Raw genomic sequence first — 23,909 nt, 5'->3', positions numbered from 1 at the left:
GAGAATAACGAGTGATAGGATCGAGTAGTATAATTCGCGGATCTACAATTTACATAGATATATGAAATTGGATACGTGCCGATAGTCATAGTCCTTAGGGTCGAAAATTAGGGGATTTCATAGATCGAAATGTGATTCACTCTTGATAAATAATTAAAGATATTTAATTACTTCATTGAATAGAATTAGTTTGGCATAGCTCGAGAGAGAGTGTTCAATTAAATAGGAAATCTTGTCGGAAGAGTAGATCACGATCGAACGAATTAATTAATGAACGAGGGGTAGGTGAACCGAAATTCCAAACAAATTCATTTTTCATTGAAATTTTACTCAACCATTTTAGACTTTACATTTCATTACTTGATTTTGAATCTTTTTATTTGCATGTTTATTTAATGTTAGTAGTAATATACAATCAATCAATTTTTCGTTGCTAAAGATTTGATAACGACAAATGACAATTGTAAAACACAGTCTTCAGTGGAACGATACTCGTACTCACGTACACTATATTACAACTTGACATCGTGCACTTGCGATTAATTTTGAGCATACAAATCATATTTTTATTGAGGATTTTACTGTGCAAGTTTTGCTCGATCAAGTTTTTGGCACCGTTGCCGGGGACTGTTAATCTACAATTTTATTGTTAGTTATTTTCTTTAGCATTATTTTATTTCTCTTGAGCTAACACTCCATATTTTATCTCAGATATCTTGTCTAGTGCATGCCAAAGTCACTTGACGTGGAGCTTGAACTCGATCCTGAAATTGAAAGAACTTTCCGCAGGAGAAGACAACAGCAAAGACTTAAAGAACTGATGGAAAGACACGAGCAAGAACGTGGAGAAGAACAGTGTGACAACAGACAAGTTGAGATACCGCGTCGCATACCAATGTTGGAGTATGCCCAACCTTCTTTGGAGGGTGCACGCCCTAGCATTGTGAGGCCTATCGTGCGGGCAAATCACTTTGAAATCAATCCAGCCATAATCCAGATGATTCAGAACACAGTCCAATTCGGAGGAACTGCACTAGATGATCCAAACACGCACATCGCAGATTTTATTGAAATCTGCGATACTTTTAAATTCAATGGAGTTTCTGATGATACTGTTAGGTTGCGTTTATTTCCTTTCTCTTTACGTGATAAAGCTAAGGCATGGTTAAATTGTTTGCCTGTAGGGTCGATCGCTACATGGGACGACATGGCAAAAGCCTTTCTCATCAAATACTTCCCTCACTCCAAGACCATGAAGCTGCGGGCAGACATTACAACACTTGCTCAATTCGATCAGGAATCTCTATATGAGGCATGGGAATGCTTAAAGGATCTACTACGAAGATGGCCACATCACGAGTTACCTCTTGGGTTAGTCGTTCAAACATTTTATTATGGTTTGCTCGCTCCTAATCGTAACATGATAGATGCTGCTGCTTGTGGAAACCTGTTGAGGAAGACTGCAGAAGAAGGATATGAGTTGTTGGAGGAGATGGCTGTTAGCAGTTATCATCCTCAATCTGACAGGAACAACCAGCGGAGAAGTGCAGGAGTTCACCAGGTAACTGATTTTTCTGCTATTACTGCACAACTTGATGCATTGAACAGGAAGTTGGATAGCTTGAACGTGGGTGGCACGGCTATGCGTCTTCAGGAGATATTCTGTGAGAAATGTGGAGGAGAACACTATGTGAAAGACTGTCAAGATGGAAATCAATCAAGTGGGAGTCCAAAACCGCCCAAGGAATGACCCTTATTCGAACACATACAATCCTGGGTGGAGGCAACATCCCAACTTCTCATGGGGGGGGGGGGGGGGTCAAAACAGTCAGAATAGACCGCAAGGAGGACAACAATATGGGAAACAACCGATGTACAGATCCGATCCTCCTAGAGAAGAAAAGTCCAACTTGAAGCAAATGATGTCTAAGTTTATTTCATCCACTGAAACTAGACTTCAAAACCAAGATGCATCGATAAAAGGGCTCGAGAATCAAATTGGACAGTTGGCCAAGATGATAGCAAGTAGAGAGCCGGGCACCTTGCCAAGTAATACCGAGACTAATCCAAAAGAGCAAGTGAAGGCCATTGAGTTGAAGAGTGGGAAAATTTTGGAGTCGAAGGGAAACGAAAAAATTCAAATACCGGATGAACCGACTGAGACATCAAAAGGTAAGTCTTCTAACTCCACACCAGCACCCACTGCACAACCTAAAATTGTTATACCTCCTCCTTTTTCTGCTGCATTGAAACAAGCAAAACTAGATGCATAATTCGGTAAGTTTCTCGAGGTGTTTAAAAAATTGCATATCAATATTCCCTTCGCCGATGCTTTAATGCAAATGCCTAGTTATGCTAAATTTTTGAAGGATATTTTAGCAAATAAGAGGAAGTTGGAGGGTCACATGACAGTGAACTTAACTGAAAATTGCTCCGCTTTGGTGCAAAACAAAATCCCACCGAAGCTAAAAGACCCAGGGAGTTTCTCTATTCCTTGCATGATTGGTGATGTTGTTTTTCATAAGGCATTATGTGATCTTGGTGCAAGTATTAATCTTATGCCATTGTCTGTGTTTAGGAAACTTGGGTTGGGAGAGCCTAAGCCGACGAGGATGTCCTTGCAACTTGCTGACAGATATGTCAAGTACCCCCGCGGAGTGATTGAGGATGTGCTAGTGAAAGTGGACAAATTCATTTTTCCTGCGGATTTCGTGGTTCTCGACATGGAGGAGGATAAAGAGATGCCTCTAATCTTGGGGAGACCGTTCCTTGCAACTGGCAAGGCACTAATTGATGTACAAGAAGGGAAGTTGAGATTGAGAGTGGGCGAGGAAGAGATTACTTTTGATGTTTTTAATGCACTTAAGCACACACTGCATTCTGATAGTTGTTTTAGAATTGATGCTTTTGACTCTCTTGTGTCTCACTATGTGCAGGATGTTTTTAGGGACCCTTTGGAGGCCACTATCACTACTGAATTGGGAGAAGAAGCATTGGATGAAGAAAAAGCTGAAATAGTAGCATACTTCAATGACAACCATCCATGGAGAAGGCTGATGAGGATGAAACTGGAAGATCTAGGAGAGCGCAGAGATTTGATCCCTCCAAAGTCGAGCATCGAGGAGCCACCAACGCTTGAACTCAAGCCCTTACCTCCGCACTTAAAGTACGTATTCCTAGGTGAGAATAACACGTTGCCAGTCATTATTTCTGCTGCTTTGACAGATGCTATGGAGGACAAATTGTTGCAAGTTATCAAAGAGCACAAAAGGGCATTCGTTTGGAAGGTGGCAGACATCAAGGGAATCAGTCCATCGATATGCATGCATAAAATCTTGATGGAAGAAAAGTACTCACCTCTCGTGCAACCTCAAAGACGACTAAATCCAAAGATGAAAAAGGTAGTGAAAGCTGAAACTATTAAGCTTCTCGATTCAGGTATTATCTACCCTATTTCCGATAGTGCTTGGGTAAGTCCGGTTCAATGTGTGCCTAAGAAAGGTGGGATTACGGTGATCACCAATGAAAAGAATGAACTTATTCCCACGAGAACTGTTACGGGGTGGAGAGTGTGTATTGACTATAGGAAGTTGAATGATGCCACCCATAAGGACCATTTTCCCCTTCCCTTTATTGATCAAATGTTGGAGAGATTAGCGGGGCATGAATTTTATTGTTTTCTAGATGGGTATTCAGGGTATAATCAAATCACAATTGCACCTGAGGACCAAAAGAAAACCACTTTCACTTGTCCTTATGGCACGTTTGCTTTTCGTCGAATGTCTTTTGGTCTTTGTAATGCACCTGCTACATTTCAGCGCTGTATGACTGCTATATTCCATGATATGATTGAACCTTTCTTGAAATATTTATGGATGATTTTTCTATCTTTGGTGCAACGTTTGATGAGTGCTTGCAGAATTTGAGATCCGTGTTGAGAAGATGCGAGGAGACGAACTTGGTGCTCAATTGGGAAAAATGTCATTTCATGGTACAAGAGGGAATTGTTTTAGGGCACACGGTTTCGGAGCAAGGAATTGAGGTGGACAAGGCAAAAATTGAAGTCATAAAGAACCTACCACCACCAGCCTCAGTAAAGGGAGTTAGAAGTTTTTTAGGCCACGCCGGTTTCTATCGGCGGTTCATCAAAGATTTTTCTAAAGTTGCCAAACCTCTATCTTCTCTACTTATGAAAGATATGCCCTTTGATTTTAATTCTAACTGTTTGCAGGCATACGAGGATTTAAAGGAGCGCTTGGTGACGGCTCTTGTCTTGATGGCACCGGATTGGGATCTGCCCTTCGAGATCATGTGCGATGCCAGTGATGCTGCGGTTGGTGTTGTCCTCGGCCAAAGATGGAACAAGGTATTCCACACTATATATTATGCAAGTAAGACTCTAGATGAAGCACAATTAAATTATGCCACCACTGAAAAAGAGTTACTTGCAGTAGTGTTTGCACTTGATAAATTTTATGCATATCTTGTTTTGTCAAAAGTCATTATTTACACAGACCACTCTGCACTGAAACATTTGCTTGCTAAAAAAGATGCAAACCACGCTTACTTCGGTGGATCTTACTGTTACAAGAGTTTGATTTGGAAATAAAAGATAAGAAAGGTGTTGAGAATGTGGTGGCGGATCATTTATCTAGACTAGAGCTTGTTAGTAATGACTGTGTAGATCAAGCTATTAATGATTGGTTTCCTGACGAGAAACTGTTTGAGATGAAACATTGTCCATGGTATGCAAATTTCGCTAACTTTCTTGTCACAGGCACACCTCCACGAAACCTATCGTTTCACCAACGAAAGAAATTCTTTTCTGACGTGAAATACTATTTTTGGGAGGAACCGTTTTTGTTTAAATTTGTGCAGATTCCATGATAAGACGGTGTGTTGCGGAGGAAGAGTTTGATCAAATTCTCAACCATTGCCATGACCGTGAGGTAGGTGGTCATTTCGGACCAACAAGGACGGCATCCAAGGTACTTGAATGTGGCTTTTATTGGCCAACTCTCTTCAAAGATGCTCGTTCTTATGTGCTACATTGTGATAAATGCCAGCGGTCAGGTAACATCTCTAACCGTCATGAAATGCCTTTAAATAATATCATTGAATGTGAGGTTTTTGATGTGTGGGGAATAGTGATGCGAACGTGGACGTCCCAAGGAAAGCATGGGATCCTTTGCAGTTGCCGGAGGGACCAATCACGAGGGGTCGACTAAAGAGATTCAAGGAGGCACTACTAGGAGTCATGAGCAAGCCTGAAGGGGTCGTGATGCATGGGAGTACGTTTGGAGGCCAACGGAATGTCATTCAAGCATTGGGGGAGCTGACCGAGTCTGGACGGACCTGCACACGGGATCCGTGTCCTGTACTTCATGAGATGAGTTATTCCAGTAGCTCCACGGACCTGAAGACGGACCCAGGCACGGGGTCCGTGCCCTATGTTTTTGGCGAAGACAGTGTCTACATGGACCCGTACACGGAGGTGGGCACGGGGTCCGTGTCCCATGTTTACAACTGAAGTTTATACCAGAGTGTACACGGACCCGGACACGGAGGCACACACGGGGTCTGTGTCCTAGAGTTTTGGCAAGAAAAATTACCTTATTTAGAGTTTTATTTTGTTAGGAAACTAGATCCTTGTTATCTTTTTGATATAAGACATATATTGGCCGAATTTTAATAACAATATACACATATTATTTTGAGTTTATCAAATTTGTGAGATTTCTCTCTCAACTTTTCAAGGCTTTAGCTTTGTTAAATCAAATCAAACTTATCAAAGTTTATAACTTTGTGGCGTTTGTCGATCGTTCTTGTACGGATTGTCGTAGGCATCGTTCTTCGAAGGTTCGTTCTAATTTTTCGATTGTTATTCCGTGTTTATTTGTTGCTAAACTTTCGTAGTTTAGAGGTGAATAACACAACAATACTTGATTCAAAAGATCGGGAAAACATACGAATCTTATTATCGTAATTGAATAGAGGGTGCGATTTATTTGTAATCGTGTTTGCTATTTATTCGTGTCAAGATTCATATCATTTGGTATCAAATCATGCGAATCTTCAAACCACGAAAAGCAAACGCGCCCAAAATCCGAGTCACGCCCTCGATTCGATGGAATAAAGAAACGGTTGTGTTTTCCCGATCTTTGAGACAAGTAATTGTGTAATATTCACCTCTAAATCACGAACGATTTAGCAACAAATATTAACGAAGGTAAACAATCGAAATTCAAGCAAACCTTCAAAGAACTTGTCCTTGACAATCCGAGTGAAGAACAATCGACAAACGCCACAAAAGATAAATCTTTTGATAAGTTTGATTTTGAAAACACCGAAGTGTATAAAAGCTTTCGCTTTTTGGTTGAGAGAAAATCTCACAAATTTGATATCAAATCAATAATGAACAAAAGTTTTTTTGTTTACATGGTAATCTAGCTTATATATAGGTAACAAAACCCTAAATATAAAAGATTGCATATTTAAAGATATCAAATCTACTTGCCAAAATAATTAAAACTCTAACCAAAATAATTAAAACTCTAATTTAAGAAAAATATTCTCTCCAATTCGTAAGGGACACGGACCCCGTGTAGGCCTCCGGGTGAGGGTCCGTGTAGGCTCTGTAAATCTCAATCTCGAATGTATGAGACACGGACCCCGTGTACAGGTCTGTGTACACGTCCGTGTAGCCTCGGTCAGCTTCTACTTGATTGTGATGCAACCCGAACCCTTCGAGCCTTGTTTCCAAGCTTTCATTGGTTGGATAAAGGGCAACATTCAACATCTTCAAGCGTCCTCTCGGGATTGGTTCTTGGAACGCATAGTGGCTGGCTAGATTCACATCATACAAATGATATGAATCTTAACACGAATAAATAGCAAACACGATTAAAAATAAATCGCACCCTCTATTCAATTACGATAATAAGATTCGTATGTTTTTTTCGATCTTTTGAATCAAGTATTGTTGTGTTATTCACCTCTAAACTACAAAAGTTTAGCAACAAATAAACACGGAATAACAATCGAAAATTAGAACGAACCTTCGAAGAACGATGCCTACGACAATCCGCACAAGAACGATCGACAAACGCCACAAAGTTATAAACTTTGATAAGTTTGATTTGATTTAACAAAGCTAAAGCCTTGAAAAGTTGAGAGAGAAATCTCACAAATTTGATAAACTCAAAATAATATGTGTATTGTTATTAAAATTCGGCCAATATATGTCTTATATCAAAAAGATAACAAGGATCTAGTTTCCTAACAAAATAAAACTCTAAATAAGGTAATTTTTCTCGGCCAAAACTCTAGGACACGGACCCCGTGTGTGCCTCCGTGTCCGGGTCCGTGTACACTCGGGTATAAACTTCAGTTGTAAACATGGGACACGGACCCCGTGCCCACCTCCGTGTACGGGTCCGTGTAGACACTGTCTTCGCCAAAAACATAGGGCACGGACCCCGTGCCTGGGTCCGTCTTCAGGTCCGTGGAGCTACTGGAATAACTCATCTCATGAAGTACAGGACACGGATCCCGTGTGCAGGTCCGTCCAGACTCGGTCAGCTCCCCCAATGCTTGAATGACATTCCGTTGGCCTCCAAACGTACTCCCATGCATCACGACCCCTTCAGGCTTGTTCATGACTCCTAGTAGTGCCTCCTTGAATCTCTTTAGTCGACCCCTCGTGATTGGTCCCTCCGGCAACTGCAAAGGATCCCATGCTTTCCTTGGGACGTCCACGTTCGCATCATCCTCCCCTTCTTGAAAAGGATTTGTCCTCAAATCTTGCTCATCACCTACATCAAACAACGACAAGTCACTAACATTAAAAGTAGAGCTAACATTATACTCACCCGGCAAGTCGAGTTTGTAGGCATTGTCATTGATCCTCTCAAGAACTTGGAATGGTCCATCGCCCCTAGGTAATAGCTTTGAGCGTCACTTCTCCGGAAACCTCTCCTTCCTCTAGTGTAGCCACACCCAATCACCCTTCTCGAATACCACCTTCTTTTTCCCCTTGTTAGCTTGCTTGGCATATTGCTCATTTCTCTTTTCAATATTGGCTTTGGTCTTTTCATGCAACCCCCTAAAAAATTCAGCCTTCTTTTTGCCATCCATGTTTAACCTTTCACTCACAGGTAAAGACATCAAATCCAACGGAGTCAAAGGATTAAAACCATATACAATTTCAAATGGCGAATAGTTAGTAGTAGAATGCACACAACGATTATAAGCAAACTCAACAAATGGCAAGCAATTCTCCCAATTCTTTAAGTTCTTCTTGAGAATAGCACGTAATAAAGTTCCTAACGTCCTATTAACTACCTCAGTTTGACCATCAGTTTGAGGGTGACAGGTCGTAGAAAACAGTAATTTAGTGCCAAGTTTAGCCCACTGTGTTTTCCAAAAGTAACTTAAGAATTTAACATCACGGTCCGACACAATGGTCCTAGGCATGCCATGCAGCCTAACGACTTCCCTAAAGAATATGTCCGCAATGTTAGATGCATCATCCGTCTTGTGACAAGCAATAAAGTGCGCCATTTTAGAAAACCTATCCACAACAACAAATATAGAGTCCCTCCCCTTCTTTGTCCTAGGTAACCCCAAAACAAAGTCCATAGAGATATCAACCCAAGGTTCACTAGGGACGGGAAGTGGTGTATATAATCCATGTGGTAGTGTCCTTGACTTAGCTTGTCTACAAGTTACGCACCTCTCACAAATACGCTCAACATCACGTTTCATGTGTGGCCAATAAAAATGTTCATGCAATGCACTTAAAGTTTTAGCCACCCCAAAGTGTCCCATCAAGCCACCCCCATGTGCTTCCCTAACAAGTAACTCACGAATTGATGACTTAGGAATGCACAATCTATCCTCTCTAAACAAGAAACCCTTATGCAAATAGAATTTATCATGTGGACCATGCATACAAGTTTCAAACACTTCTTTAAAATCATCATCTAGCACATACAATTCTTTAACAAGCTCAAACCCCAAGATTTTAGATTCCATAGTAGAGAAAAGCACATACCTCCGTGATAGTGCGTCGGCCACTATGTTTTCCTTACCTTGTTTGTACTTGATGATGTAGGGGAACGTCTCTATGAACGCCACCCACTTGGCATGCCGCTTGTTCAGCTTTTGTTGACCCTTAAGGTGCTTTAGAGATTCATGGTCCGTATGGATCACAAATTCCTTAGGCCTCAAGTAGTGCTGCCACGTCTCTAGGGTCCTCACAAGTGCGTAGAACTCCTTATAATACGTGGGATAGTTAAGCGCTGCCCCATTGAGCTTTTCACTGAAGTAAGCCACCGGTCGTCCTCCTTGCATTAGCACTCCACCGATACCTACACCTGATGCATCACATTCAATTTCAAAAGTATTAGCAAAATCAGGTAACACAAGTAAAGGTGCATTAATCAATTTTTGCTTAATGAGATTAAAGGACTTCTCTTGCTCCTCGCCCCAATGGAATGGAACGTTCTTCTTTATCACCGCCGTCATCGGTGCCGCCAATGTGCTAAAATCTTTGACAAACCTCCTATAGAAGCTTGCAAGACCATGAAAACTTCGGACTTGACCAACATTAGGCGTTGGCCAATCTCGAATAGCACTTACCTTGTCTTCATCAACTTGTATACCATGTGAACTTACCACAAAACCAAGGAAGACAAGTTTGCTAGTACAAAAATCACATTTCTTCAAGTTAGCGTATAGATTTTCAGCCCTTAACGTGATTAGCACAAGTTTCAAGTGGTTAACATGCTCTTCTAAGTTTTTGCTATACACTAGGATATCATCAAAATAGACCACAACAAATTTTCCTATGTGTGCACGCAAAACATGATTCATCAACCTCATAAAAGTGCTAGGTGCGTTAGTTAAGCCAAAAGGCATAACCATCCACTCATAAAACCCATATTTAGTTTTGAAAGCAGTTTTCCACTCATCACCTTCTCTCATCCTAATTTGGTGATACCCACTTCTCAAATCAATTTTGCTAAAAATGCAAGACCCATGCAATTCGTCTAACATATCATCTAGTCTAGGTATGGGATGCCTATACTTAATGGTTATGTTATTGATTGCCCTACAATCCACACACATACGCCATGAGCCATCTTTCTTAGGGACTAGTAACACGGGCACCGCACAAGGTGACATGGACTCACGCACAAACCCCTTATCTAATAGCTCACTTACCTGTCGTTGCAGCTCCTTAGTCTCCTCCGGATTGCTCCTATAAGCTGGACGGTTTGGCAAGGCACTCCCGGGCACCAAATCAATTTGGTGCTCAATCCCCCTCAATGGTGGTACGCCTTGAGGTAGCTCCTCCGGAAATACATCGTCAAATTCCTGCAATAGTGAAGCAATAATGCTCGGAAGGGATCCGGCTATATCACTTGTGTTAAGGAGAATCTCCTTGTAAAGAATTAACACAAGTGGTTCATGTGTGTGCAATAATTGTTTCAATTCACCTTTTTGGGCCATATATAATTTCTTTTTGGCCTCTTTCCTCTCCTTTTCTTTTCCCTCATTTCTTTTCCTCTCTTTTTTTGTTTTTGTGGCTATCTCACTCTTTTGATCACTCTTTTTTTCAGCCACTTCATTTTTTTTTTCAAAGGCCATATCGCTTTTTATTTCACTCTTTCTTTCGGCCTCATCTCTCTTTTTCTTTTTCAAGTGGTCCTCCAATACTTGCTTTGGGGACAAAGGAAGCAACACAATGGATTCTTTCTTTAAAACAAATGAATAACGATTTTTGAACCCATCATGAGTAACATGTCTATCAAATTGCCAAGGTCTACCCAACAAGATATGGCAAGCATGCATTGGCACCATATCACACAAAACCTCATCCACATACTTCCCAATAGAGAAAGACACTAGAACTTGCCTATTTACTTTCACCTCCGCACAATCATTCAACCATTGAAGCCTATATGGTTGAGGATGTTTTATTGTAGGCAATCCCAATTTTTCCACCATTTCAACACTAGCCACATTAGTGCAACTCCCCCCATCTATGATTACATTGCAAACCCTACCATTCACAAAACATCTAGTGTGGAACAAATTCTCCCTTTGGCTAGCCTCCTCATTCTTGACTTGGGCACTCATGATTCGCCTCGTCACTAGCGCTTCTCCTACAACCGCTCCATATCCCTCATCGGGATCCTCCAATGCAGGCATATCATCATCACTACCCTCGCCATCTCCCTCACTTTGAGACTCATACTCACCATAATCATTCAAGATCATCACCCGCTTATTAGGACAATCACTAGAAATATGACCCATCCCTTGACACCTAAAACACCTAACATCTCTAGAACGATTAGAAGGAGTTTCAGATTTACCTTGTACTTCTTGCTTAGGTGCCTCTTGCTTAGTGTCAAATCTTGGCTTGGCCACCACTTTATTTTCCTCATGCTTCACTCCGCCTGACCGCCAAGAAGATGATGCCCCTCCGGTTTGATTGGTGCGGCCCACTCCTCGCCTCTTGAGTTGTTGCTCCACCTTTATGGCCATTTGCACCATCTCGTCTAGGTCTAAGTAGTGCCGAAGCTCCACTTGATCTTGGATCTCCCTGTTCAAACCACAAAGAAAACGAGCCATAGTTGCTTCATTATCCTCCTCAGTATTTGCCCTAATCATGAGTACTTCCATCTCCTTATAATAGTTCTCAACACTCTTCAACCCTTGCCTCAAAGTTTGTAACCTCTTAAACATCTCCCTATAATAGTGGTTAGGCACAAACCTCTTCCTAATTACCTGTAAGGTCCGAGATTATAGAAATGATATTATTTTAAACCGAGATTATATCACTTTAATCCGAGATTTTTTAATTTACGAATTTTGGAATGATGAATTAAATTCCACGATTTTATAATTAAGTAGGATTGAAATTGAATTAAAAATAGTTATTTAGGGCTGAATTGCAAATAGTGAAGAATCCAGGGACTAAAGTGCAAATTATGACTTGGTGGGACACTTGTCATGCTTTGACATATAAAAGTTTCAATTCCTTCACTTTCCTCCAGCAAGAAACCGAGATTCCCATTTCCAAATTCCTCAAGTTTCCAATTGGTTTAGAAATTTGATTGTGCGTGACCCGTTTATCAGAATTTAAATCCGAACACAGTACCGTACTCCTCTTGGCACGAGCTTCAACTGAACGTAAGTTTTATTGATTTTTGGTATAATTTGAAAAGATGATGTAGTAGGAATTTGATATAATTCATATATGATGTTCTTGACATGTTAGACATCGTAGAATCGAAGTCAGATCAGAAAACGGATTGATTCTGGAATTTTTATGAATTTCTGATTATATGGATTGTGAATTGAATAGATTTGGATTATAGACTGATTACAAATTGTATCGAATATGAGTTATGATTTGTAATTAATATCTGGTGATATGGTATTGACGGGAACACTGAGATTGTGCCGTTATGCCGTTGATTTGAGTTAATTCAGATTAATCAGATTCAGAGTTGAATTGAGAATAAAATATTGATATTATGATTCTTGATATATCGTTTCAGATTTACAGAGACAGTCTTGAGTTCAGAACTTCGATTGCTTTAGACCGAGATTATAAACGAAAGGTATAAGTCAATGTGGTATCGGGAGATCGACTTAAGTCGGTTTAGACTTGAGTTTTCCTAAATCACATACTTTATTTATTGCATTGATATTTGCATTGAATTGACTGATGTACTTGTTCTCTTGAATTATAGATGGCAGGTATTAGACGAGTAATCTTGTGACAACCGTGCCTGATAGTGGTGGGATCGCCACGGGCACATTGCACAATGTCATAAGATAGTATAGAAATCTTGGGACGGAAGTGCCTGATAGTGGCGGGATCGCCACGGGCACATTGCACGCTTTCTCAAGATAGGATGCTAGCGATAGAGCTATAGTCCATGACGGTTAGGTCAGGACGCCGGATGTTGGTTATATCGAGTAAATAGGATTGGAATTCTTCTATTACGGAATTCGATATAGGAACACCATATTTGGTTATATCGAGTAATAGGTACAGAGTTCCTTCTATTACGGAATTCGATATAGGAATACCACATTTGGAAACTGGGATCCCTAGACTAAGATTGATTCTAGTCTGAATGATAGAGTTATGATCATTGTCGACAGTCTATGATTGTTTATGTTCAGATTTTGATACATATATCTGTTACCTGATTACATGCTTTATATTTGTTTATATGATTGCATGTTTCGTTGATTTATACTGGGATTTATTCTCACCGGAGTTATCCGGCTGTTGTCTTGTCTGTATGTGTACATGACAACAGGTGGGACAGGATCAGGGTCCAGAAGATGAGGAGAGATTGTGATAGAGTGGAGACTTCGGACTTGGATGTATGTAGGGTTTTGACACTTGATATTTAGATGTTGAACCTTAGTTTTACTGATTTGTAGACGATACAGGACTTGTACTTTATTTTATACTGAGTTGTATATTAGTTGATTTCACTACGTTCCGCATTTTAAAAAAAAAATTAGACCCTGTTTTATAATTGATTAATTAGTCCCAACGATGATTAAGAACTTGATTAGCGTCCGGGTCCCCACAACAGGAGGTATCAGAGCGATAGATCCTTTAGGCTGAGATAGTCAGAGCTGATAGATCCTTTAGACTGAGATAGAAGAGAATGAGCGGGGTAGATTGAATTTTCTTTCCTTGCATGTGATTGCTAGCATGAGAATTATTTCAATATTGACTTACATTGTGTGTGCTAGCATGATTTATTGCTTTTCCTATTACATGTTGTTTGTTATCTGAGTTGATTACAGCATGTAATTACCAAGACTGAATCAGAACCGAGTCTGAATCAGAGGTATATGATCAGAGGAGGGCTGAGACATATAATGTAGATTGGGTATTGATTTGTTTGATATTCAGATATACCGCCTCGGAGAATTCCAGAAAGGGGTAGTACATCGACTGAACAGACAGATGCATCAGAAACTCAGATAGAAGCTAAGATGAGAGAATTTCAGTTATTACAGCCGCCGATTCTGAGTGGTACCGAGACATCTGAAGATTGTCAGAACTGGTTTGATGATATAGAAATTTTTGTTTGATTTACTCGATTGTACAGATGAACGGAGAGTTAAATTGGTATTTCACCAGTTACGAGAGGCTGCCAGAAGTTGGTGGATTACAATAAAAGGAGTGCTTGGTCGTTGCAATATATGTAAACAACCAAGGCATTTGCTAAGGTTTGTCCACAGAGAGATCCCGAAGATCTTAGAGGGCTGGACCATTTGGATATGTGATTGAGGAACAGACCCAGGGCACACTTGATGACATAGTGACAGGTACTGATCTTTTATGATTATGTTGCATATGTATTGATATATACTAATGCATTTCTTAAAATTATCCTGGAATGAGTTGCATGGAGATATGCATTATCTGTTGGGTCTGTATTGCTGTAGTATTAATCTTTGTACCTTCTGGGGAAAGAAAGATTGATCTCAGAGATTTCTGTGATATATTGTATACTACAGTAAGATGAGAATGAGAATCGAGACAGAGTATGATGTACTTGTATTGTCTGATTTGACTGCATTACTGATATTTGTGATATAATGATCAAGTACAGAAAGACAGAAATATTGTAGAATCTGTTCCAGACATGGTAAGATTCAGATTAGAGATAGCTAATGAGTAGAGATTTTTCAATAAGGATTCTAGATTTAGAATTCCTTTGATATTGTCGTATATGACTCGATTGTTACAGAAAGGAACAGATGGTATCCTTATGTACTCAGTAGATTACTGAAATCGAGCTTAACATTGGTAGATTTGTCAGTGATATACGAGTTGGCAGATGTTTGCCTAGATAAGATTTTAGATTTGTTTTATATCAGAAAGATAGATTTCAGAATTGAATTCAGATCAGATACTGATTGTTGTTTTAGAATTCAGTACAGAATAATATTGTATGTACAGAATGATACAGAATAAATTGAAAGATCAGTAGAAGAGTACTGACCAAGAGTTACATCTGATTTAGTGTTTCTCTTTGGCATGTGTCAGTATCTTCAGAGATGTTCTGATAATTCTATGCTTGTTATATCTATGAGCTTTTGATATAATTGCAGCATTTGATTGATCGAATCGACTATCGGAAGACTGTATTGATTATTCTGAGAATAAGGATTATTGTATACAGAAATTATTCAGATATGAATCCTGCTTGAAACAGATTGTATTTAGAATATGCAATACCTGCAGTTAGTATACCGATTGATTCTGATACAGTTGAGATTGTGATCAGTGACTGATAAGATACTGATATCAGAAAGATCAGAAATTTCAGAAATGTCAGAATTGTCAGAAATGTATTTTGTCTGATTTGGCAGATTATTTTATTCGACTGTTGCTTTATATCTGCTGAATATTGTTATTGTTCTAAATCAGTATTTGAGACATCTTATATTGTTTTGGGAGCATATTTTATTTGCAGATGGGATATAACAGTTGATTAGAATGACATGAAGATGTTTACCAGAAATCATTGTATTATGAGTTCACTGAACTCACTAGATCTGTATAGGATATTGATATTTCGTCTCTGATGTATTATTATTGTGTTTTGAATCTGTATATGCTGCAGATTATTGTGAACCAGTGAGAGTATATACAGTTCCAACCGAATCAGAGTTAAATTCGAGAGTTACAGCAGTTCAGAATGTGATCAGAATGTAACAGATATGTGATTGTGTAGTTTGTATGAGACTGATTATCTTGTGATGTCAAATGTGTCAGAATTGTACAGCAAAGCTTGATATAGATAGTCAGAGCCGAATACCATGTATGTATATTTTCTTTCATTTATGTTATTAACTGATTTGTTTGTATCAAATAGTTCGAATCTGAAATCACAGATAGGGTCAGAAATGTACCGTAGTGGATTCAGTTTTCAATTTGATGATTGAGAATGTATGGTATTTGAACAGATAGAGTTGATATAGACAGATTAGATCAGCTATGACAGAATTTGTATTGAAATGTTGACAGAAATTGTATTGATATGTCTGAATCGCTAACAGAAAAGACAGAAAGATAGAAATCAGAAGATTTATTACACAAATTGTATAGTTCTGACGAGAAATGGGGAGTATAATTCGAGGAATTTGATAATGAGATTACTTCAATACTTTCTAGATATGATATGATATGATTATGATTGACAGATTGTTCAATCTATATCTATTAGTTTGTACCAGATAACGTACGAACATGACCAACTGACACAGATCGATGTCAGAAAAGTGGTCAGAAAGATCAGAATGCCACAGTAGATTATATCAGATTGTGACTTTTGATTGATTGGTACTTGTAATAGAGTATATCATGAGTTTTCTCTTAGATTGTTTTACAGATTGACAGACAGTCAGAATGTACTAGCCAGATATTGGAAGATTTTGGTACAGCTTCAGTGCTGGATGTTAGCACTAGTTGTTATGAATTATTGTCACTGTATGAATTCCTGTATGACAATAATTATTAAGACAGTTCCGAATGGACAGATTTAAGAAACCAACGTCGGATGATGACGATTGGTATTTGAAGCTGAAGACAGTATATGTCCTTGATTGAAATAAACAGATTTGATAATAGCTGATGGTTCTGATATGTGATGAGCTGTAGATTGGTTTATACGGACGTTGTATAGCCAGTAGTACGAGATTGATTCGGTCAGAAGGATTGGAGAAGTATTATGACATTGTACTTAGTGAATTATTATTCCAGATTGGAATCAGAATCAGTAGAAGTAAGAGAATTCAGAATGAAGATTATCCTGTTGTTGAAAACACAGTAAGATTGTCAGTAGGTCAATGAGAATATCTGAAAGACAGAATCTGATATGAGATTGAAATTTCAGAATTGATTCATTGAGATAAGTTTTCTGATTTACCTCTTGTATACGTTTCGTGTGGATATCTGACTTGATTACCTGTGATTTCGAGGACGAAATCGTATCTTAGAGGGGGAGAATTATAAGGTCCGAGATTATAGAAATGATATTATTTTAAACCGAGATTATATCACTTTAATCCGAGATTTTTTAATTTAAGAATTTTGGAATGATGAATTAAATTCCACGATTTTATAATTAAGTAGGATTGAAATTGAATTAAAAATAGTTATTTAGGGCTGAATTGCAAATAGTGAAGAATCCAGGGACTAAAGTGCAAATTATGACTTGGTGGGACACTTGTCATGCTTTGACATATAAAAGTTTCAATTCCTTCACTTTCCTCCAGCAAGAAACCGAGATTCCCATTTCCAAATTCCTCAAGTTTCCAATTGGTTTAGAAATTTGATTGTGCGTGACCCGTTTATCAGAATTTAAATCCGAACACAGTACCGTACTCCTCTTGACACGAGCTTCAACTGAACGTAAGTTTTATTGATTTTTGGTATCATTTGAAAAGATGATGTTGTAGGAATTTGATATAATTCATATATGATGTTCTTGACATGTTAGACATCGTAGAATCGAAGTCAGATCAGAAAACGGATTGATTGTGGAATTATTATGAATTTCTGATTATATGGATTGTGAATTGAATAGATTTGGATTATAGACTGATTACAAATTGTATCGAATATGAGTTATGATTTGTAATTAATATCTGGTGATATGGTATTGACGGGAACACTGAGATTGTGCCGTTATGCCGTTGATTTGAGTTAATTCAGATTAATCAGATTCAGAGTTGAATTGAGAATAAAATATTGATATTATGATTCTTGATATATCGTTTCAGATTTACAGAGACAGTCTTGAGTTCAGAACTTCGATTTCTTTAGACCGAGATTATAAACAAAAGGTATAAGTCAATGTGGTATCGGGAGATCGACTTAAGTCGGTTTAGACTTGAGTTTCCCTAAATCACATACTTTATTTATTGCATTGATATTTGCATTGAATTGACTGATGTACTTGTTCTCTTGAATTATAGATGGTAGGTATTAGACGAGTAATCTTGTGACAACCGTGCCTGATAGTGGTGGGATCGCCATGGGCACATTGCACAATGTCATAAGATAGTATAGAAATCTTGGGACGGAAGTGCCTGATAGTGGCGGGATCGCCACGGGCACATTGCACGCTGTCTCAAGATAGGATGCTAGCGATAGAGCTATAGTCCATGACGGTTAGGTCAGGACGCCGGATGTTGGTTATATCGAGTAAATAGGATTGGAATTCTTCTTTTACGGAATTCGATATAGGAACACCATATTTGGTTATATCGAGTAATAGGAAAAGAGTTCCTTCTATTAAGGAATTCGATATAGGAATACCACATTTGGAAACCGGGATCCCTAGACTAAGATTGAGTCTAGTCTGAATGATAGAGTTATGATCATTGTCGACAGTCTATGATTGTTTATGTTCAGATTTTGATACATAAATCTGTTACCTGATTACATGCTTTATATTTGTTTATATGATTGCATGTTTCGTTGATTTATACTGGGATTTATTCTCACCGGAGTTATCCGGCTGTTGTCTTGTCTGTATGTGTACATGACAACAGGTGGGACAGGATCAGGGTCCAGAAGATGAGGAGAGATCGTGATAGAGTGGAGACTTCGGACTTGGATGTATGTAGGGTTTTGACACTTGATATTTAGATGTTGAACCTTAGTTCTACTGATTTGTAGACGATACAGGACTTGTACTTTATTTTATACTGAGTTGTATATTAGTTGATTTCACTACGTTCCGCATTTTAAAAAAAAAAATTAGACCATGTTTTATAATTGATTAATTAGTCCCAACGATGATTAAGAACTTGATTAGCGTCCGGGTCCCCACATTACCCTCTTCATCTCATCCCAAGATTCAATGGGTCTCTCATTATACTTTCTTTTAGTGGTCACTAATTGATCCCACCAAATGAGAGCATAGTCTAAGAATTCAACCACCGCCAACCTCACCTTCTTTTGTTCGGAGTAGTGGTGACATTCAAATACGAACTCTACCCTCTTTTCCCACTCTAGGTATGCCTCCGGGTCAGATTTCCCATGGAACGATGGAATTTTCATCTTAATGCTACCCATGTGACCATCTTCCCTAGTCTCCTCATACCTACCCCGCATGGCTTCTCTTCTTCCTCTCCCAAATCCTCTATCTCTTCCATTCCTACCCCAATTCTCATTTTGACTCTCATCGCCTCCTCCTAGATCATACTCCTCGTCATCTTTACCCAAATCCCTAGGCTTAGGTTTACCCCCACTAACGCTAACCTCAAGTTACCCAACCTCTCATGCAACGACTCCATCTGGGTCGTCATCACCCTACTAAAATCCCCAAACAATGCATCTAGTTGGGCCTTGGACAACCCCGAATTCAAACTATCTCCTACCTCCCTCTCCATTTAATTTCAAATTTGTACCTGCAATAAAAGGTTAGTAGAAATAAAATAATCCTCACCCAAAGGCTCACGGTCACTCCAAAGAAATTCACTCGTCTCTCCTCTCTTATTTTTTTTTTTTTTGCTCACAACAAATACTCACTAGTCACTCCAAAGAAATAACACTCACACTCAAGTAATATCACTCAAATTTGAGAGTTCTTTCAAGAGCTTCAAGCCTTGTGTTTTGAGCAAATCAAACAATCAAGTTTCAACTAGTGAACAATTGCAATCGACTCACTTGGACTGTTTAGACACGGAATTCGAATAATATATAATTTTTTTCTTTTGACTGTGAGAGACAATTAAATATGACTCTCTAAGGGAAATAGAACAAGATATCACAAAGAGTTAATGGTGAGTTTTCGGAATTTTTGTACTTTTTTTTTTTTTTTTTGGCTTGAGTACTACTCGAAAATCCCAAAAAAAAAAAAGACACCACAAAATTTCGAGAATCACAGATTCACGAAAAAAAAAGACGAAGAACGATAGAACAAAACAGATCTGAAAATAAGCGAAGAAATAATACAGATCTGCAAATTTAAAAACAAGATTACTTACTTGAATTCAATAAACCTGGCTCTGATACCAAATGATATGAATCTTAACACGAATAAATAGCAAACACGATTAAAAATAAATCGCACCCTCTATTCAATTACGATAATAAGATTCGTATGTTTTCCCGATCTTTTGAATCAAGTATTGTTGTGTTATTCACCTCTAAACTACGAAAGTTTAGCAACAAATAAACACGGAATAACAATCGAAAATTAGAACGAACCTTCGAAGAACGATGCCTACGACAATCCGCACAAGAACGATCGACAAACGCCACAAAGTTATAAACTTTGATAAGTTTGATTTGATTTAACTAAGCTAAAGCCTTGAAAAGTTGAGAGAGAAATCTCACAAATTTGATAAACTCAAAATAATATGTGTATATTGTTATTAAAATTCGGCTAATATATGTCTTATATCAAAAAGATAACAAGGATCTAGTTTCCTAACAAAATAAAACTCTAAATAAGGTAATTTTTCTCGGCCAAAACTCTAGGACACGGACCCCGTGTGTGCCTCCGTGTCCGGGTCCGTGTACACTCGGGTATAAACTTCAGTTGTAAACATGGGACACGGACCCCGTGCCCACCTCCGTGTACGGGTCCGTGTAGACACTGTCTTCGCCAAAAACATAGGCACGGACCCCGTGCCTGGGTCCGTCTTCAGGTCCGTGGAGCTACTGGAATAACTCATCTCATGAAGTACAGGACACGGATCCCGTGTGCAGGTCCGTCCAGACTCGGTCAGCTCCCCCAATGCTTGAATGACATTCCGTTGGCCTCCAAACGTACTCCCATGCATCACGACCCCTTCAGGCTTGCTCATGACTCCTAGTAGTGCCTCCTTGAATCTCTTTAGTCGACCCCTCGTGATTGGTCCCTCCGGCAACTGGAAAGGATCCCATGCTTTCCTTGGGACGTCCACGTTCGCATCAAATAGACTTCATGGGACCGTTTACCAGTTCTTTCACGAAAAAATACATCTTGGTTGCGGTGGATTATGTGTCTAAGTGGGTAGAGGCGGAAGCGTATACCACTAATGATGCTCAAGTGGTCCTAAAATTTTTAAAGAAAAACATTTTTAACCGATTTGGAACACCACGAGCAATCATTAGTGACGGTGGCACGCATTTTTGCAACAAACTATTTGAAAAACTTTTGAGCAAATATGGTGTCACACATAAAATCTCTACCCCCTATCACCCCCAGACGAGTGGGCAAGTGGAGGTGGCTAACCGAGAGATAAAGCGAATTTTGGAGAAAGTGGTAGGTGTCAGTGGGAAGGATTGGTCGGTGAGATTAGATGATGCTCTGTGGGCATATAGGACTGCTTTTAAAACACCTATAGGCACTACACCGTATAGGCTTTTGTTTGGTAAAGCATGTCATCTACCTGTAGAGTTAGAGCATCGCGCAAATTGGGCAACAAAAGCACTGAACTTTAACTCTACTGATGCAGGTGAACGACGTTTGCTTCAACTAGATCAGTTGGAGGAGTTCAAAAATCTAGCATATGATCTCGCACTAATCTACAAGGAAAAGACGAAGAAAGCCCATGACAAGCGGATCATCGAGAGAGAATTCAAAGAAGGTGAAAGTGTCCTACTCTACAACTCCCGGTTGCGACTTTTTCTCGGAAAATCGAAGTCACGATGGTCCGGTCCATTCGTGATGTCGAAAGTTTATCCATCAGGAGCTGTAGAATTGAAAGATGGGAAGGATGGGACATTTACGGTCAATGCCCAACGCTTGAAGCACTACATGGGTGGCACAATTGAGCCACAACTTGGAATCGCCCGGTTCCAAGACATGCCGAACTGAGACGGACCGACAGTCAAGCTCTCGACTATAAATTGAGAACTATTTTCTTTCCCTTCTCTTGCATTTGACTTAATTGTTTTTTCGTGTCAATTTATTTATTTTCTTTTGCTGTTGTTTTAAAAAAAAAAAGGAGGAATTGCCGTGAAGCTCCCGCCTGAGTGGACATTTACATCCGCCCGGGCGCGTACGTTTTCCACAAAATTTTACACAAAATTTCCGTCGAGCTTCCGCCCGGGCGGACATTCACATCCGCCCGGGCGCGCCACTTTTTCAAAAAAAAATTCGAGAGGTATCCACCCGAGCGGAAACTTACGCCCGCCCGGGCGGATCGCACAGACTTAAAAGTCTGCAGCCCTTTCCCTTTCTCCCCCATTCGAACCCTACTCGTCCCTCCTCAAATTTTCGCCCATCCTCTCTAAATGTTGCTCAAATCTCTTGCTTGCACAAATTTCAGGTACAATCTTGGGTCACCATCTTCACCAAACATCAGGAAGTGAGTTTTTCCAGTCAAGATTTGAATTTTCCGGCCACCCCTGCGAAACTCCGGCCACCACTGCTTTATTCCGGTCGCCGCCACCGATTTCCAGCAAAACATTCTCCGGCGACCCGCTTATTACTCCTGGCTACTTGTACTCTTCCCAAATAATCAACAACGATGGCACCTAAAAAGGCTCGGGTAAGTCACGGTGCTTCGTCTTCGTCATCTCATACCTCTCAAGTATTTGTGAATACTGCTGCTAGGGAACAATATGAGCATGGAAAAAACATAGAGCTCTGCTTCGCGAACGAGGTTTCCAATTTGAGCAATATAAATATATATATATATATATATATATATATATATATATATATATATATATATCATCAATCAAATTGAGAAAAGAAGTTGGGGTAAATTTTGCCGTCAACCGCAAGCCGCGGTGGTGCCAGTGGTGAGGGAATTCTATGCCAATGCTGCAGAGAGGAATGACGGTAAGGCTTTTGTGAGAGGGAGGTTGGTTGATTTTAGTTCAGCGGAGCTTAATAGGGTGCTTGAGACACCGCGGTAGACGACTCAGTTTATGTGGCATGGGCGGCCGAACCGGATTTGGACCTGATGATGCAGCGCATATGTTATCCAGGGTCTCCGTGGAAGACACCAGGCTCACACACCTGTTTTGCCGAAAAATATCTGCTGATCCCGGCTTCGTTGTGGTATGCATTCCTGGCCACACGTTTGATGCCAGTCGGGCACACGAGCGAAGTCCAGAGGGAGCGAGGGCTACTTCTTTATGCTATGATCACTCAATTGCCACTCAATGTGGGCAGGATAATCCATTCGCAGATCAAGCTGAGCATTCATAATCCGAATGTGGCATTTTTCTTTCCCCAAATTATCACAGAGCTAAGTGCGAGCGCTGGAGTCATTTTTCAGGATGACGATGAGTGGCTACCACCGACCAAGGCCCTCGATGACGCCAGTTGGTTACAGAAATTAGCAGTGCGGTGGAAGGCTTTACCGCAGTTTGGCCCCATCTGGGACGGCTACACTTTTGATCCCGTGCCACAGCATCCCCCAGCACCGGCCCCGCGACCTCGCCGTCGCCTACTGCAGGACCGGATGGACGAATTCGCTGCCTTTGCAGACCATCAGCTACAGTGGCAGGCCGTGAGTCAGACGTACCAGACGGCTACTGATGCCATGCTTTGCCTATCGATGAGTTACAGTGGTGTCGACCCAGCCCTTCTCCCACCACCCATGCCAGCGTTCCCGCCGCCGTTCCATTTTCACTACGCCGATGCACCAGAGCCAGACGCTGGCGTCGCTGATAAGTGCAAGATTTGCACTTAATTTATATTAGAATCCATTTCGAATTATGCTTGTTTCGAACAGAATTATGCGGTCTTTGGTGTGTTTTTGTTATCATTCCAGGAATGAAGAAATAGTGGAACGAAGCCAATTGGACCAGGAAAACAGAGTAGTGCGCAGCCGAGAGCACACGCAGGAACAGAGGTGCGCGCGTGGCCGCGCCACTTCACGCGCAGACGCGC

The 23,909-nt window shown here is 40.0% G+C and overlaps 1 non-coding gene across 1 annotated transcript; it reads right to left on the bottom strand.

Annotated features, from left to right (window-relative positions):
- Positions 1 to 1,256: 1,256 nt before the first annotated feature.
- LOC140820516 (small nucleolar RNA R71) lies at positions 1,257 to 1,362 on the bottom strand. The gene has a single exon (XR_012115508.1). It is a non-coding gene; the product is annotated as a small nucleolar RNA R71 (small nucleolar RNA).
- Positions 1,363 to 23,909: the final 22,547 nt, after the last annotated feature.

The sequence above is a fragment of the Primulina eburnea genome, unplaced genomic scaffold (genome assembly GCF_022965805.1).
Source record: "Primulina eburnea isolate SZY01 unplaced genomic scaffold, ASM2296580v1 ctg1096_ERROPOS100000, whole genome shotgun sequence".
Taxonomy (NCBI): domain Eukaryota; kingdom Viridiplantae; phylum Streptophyta; class Magnoliopsida; order Lamiales; family Gesneriaceae; genus Primulina; species Primulina eburnea.
The sequence above is the reverse complement of the archived record's forward strand: the minus strand, read 5'-3'. Positions and strand labels throughout refer to the sequence as shown.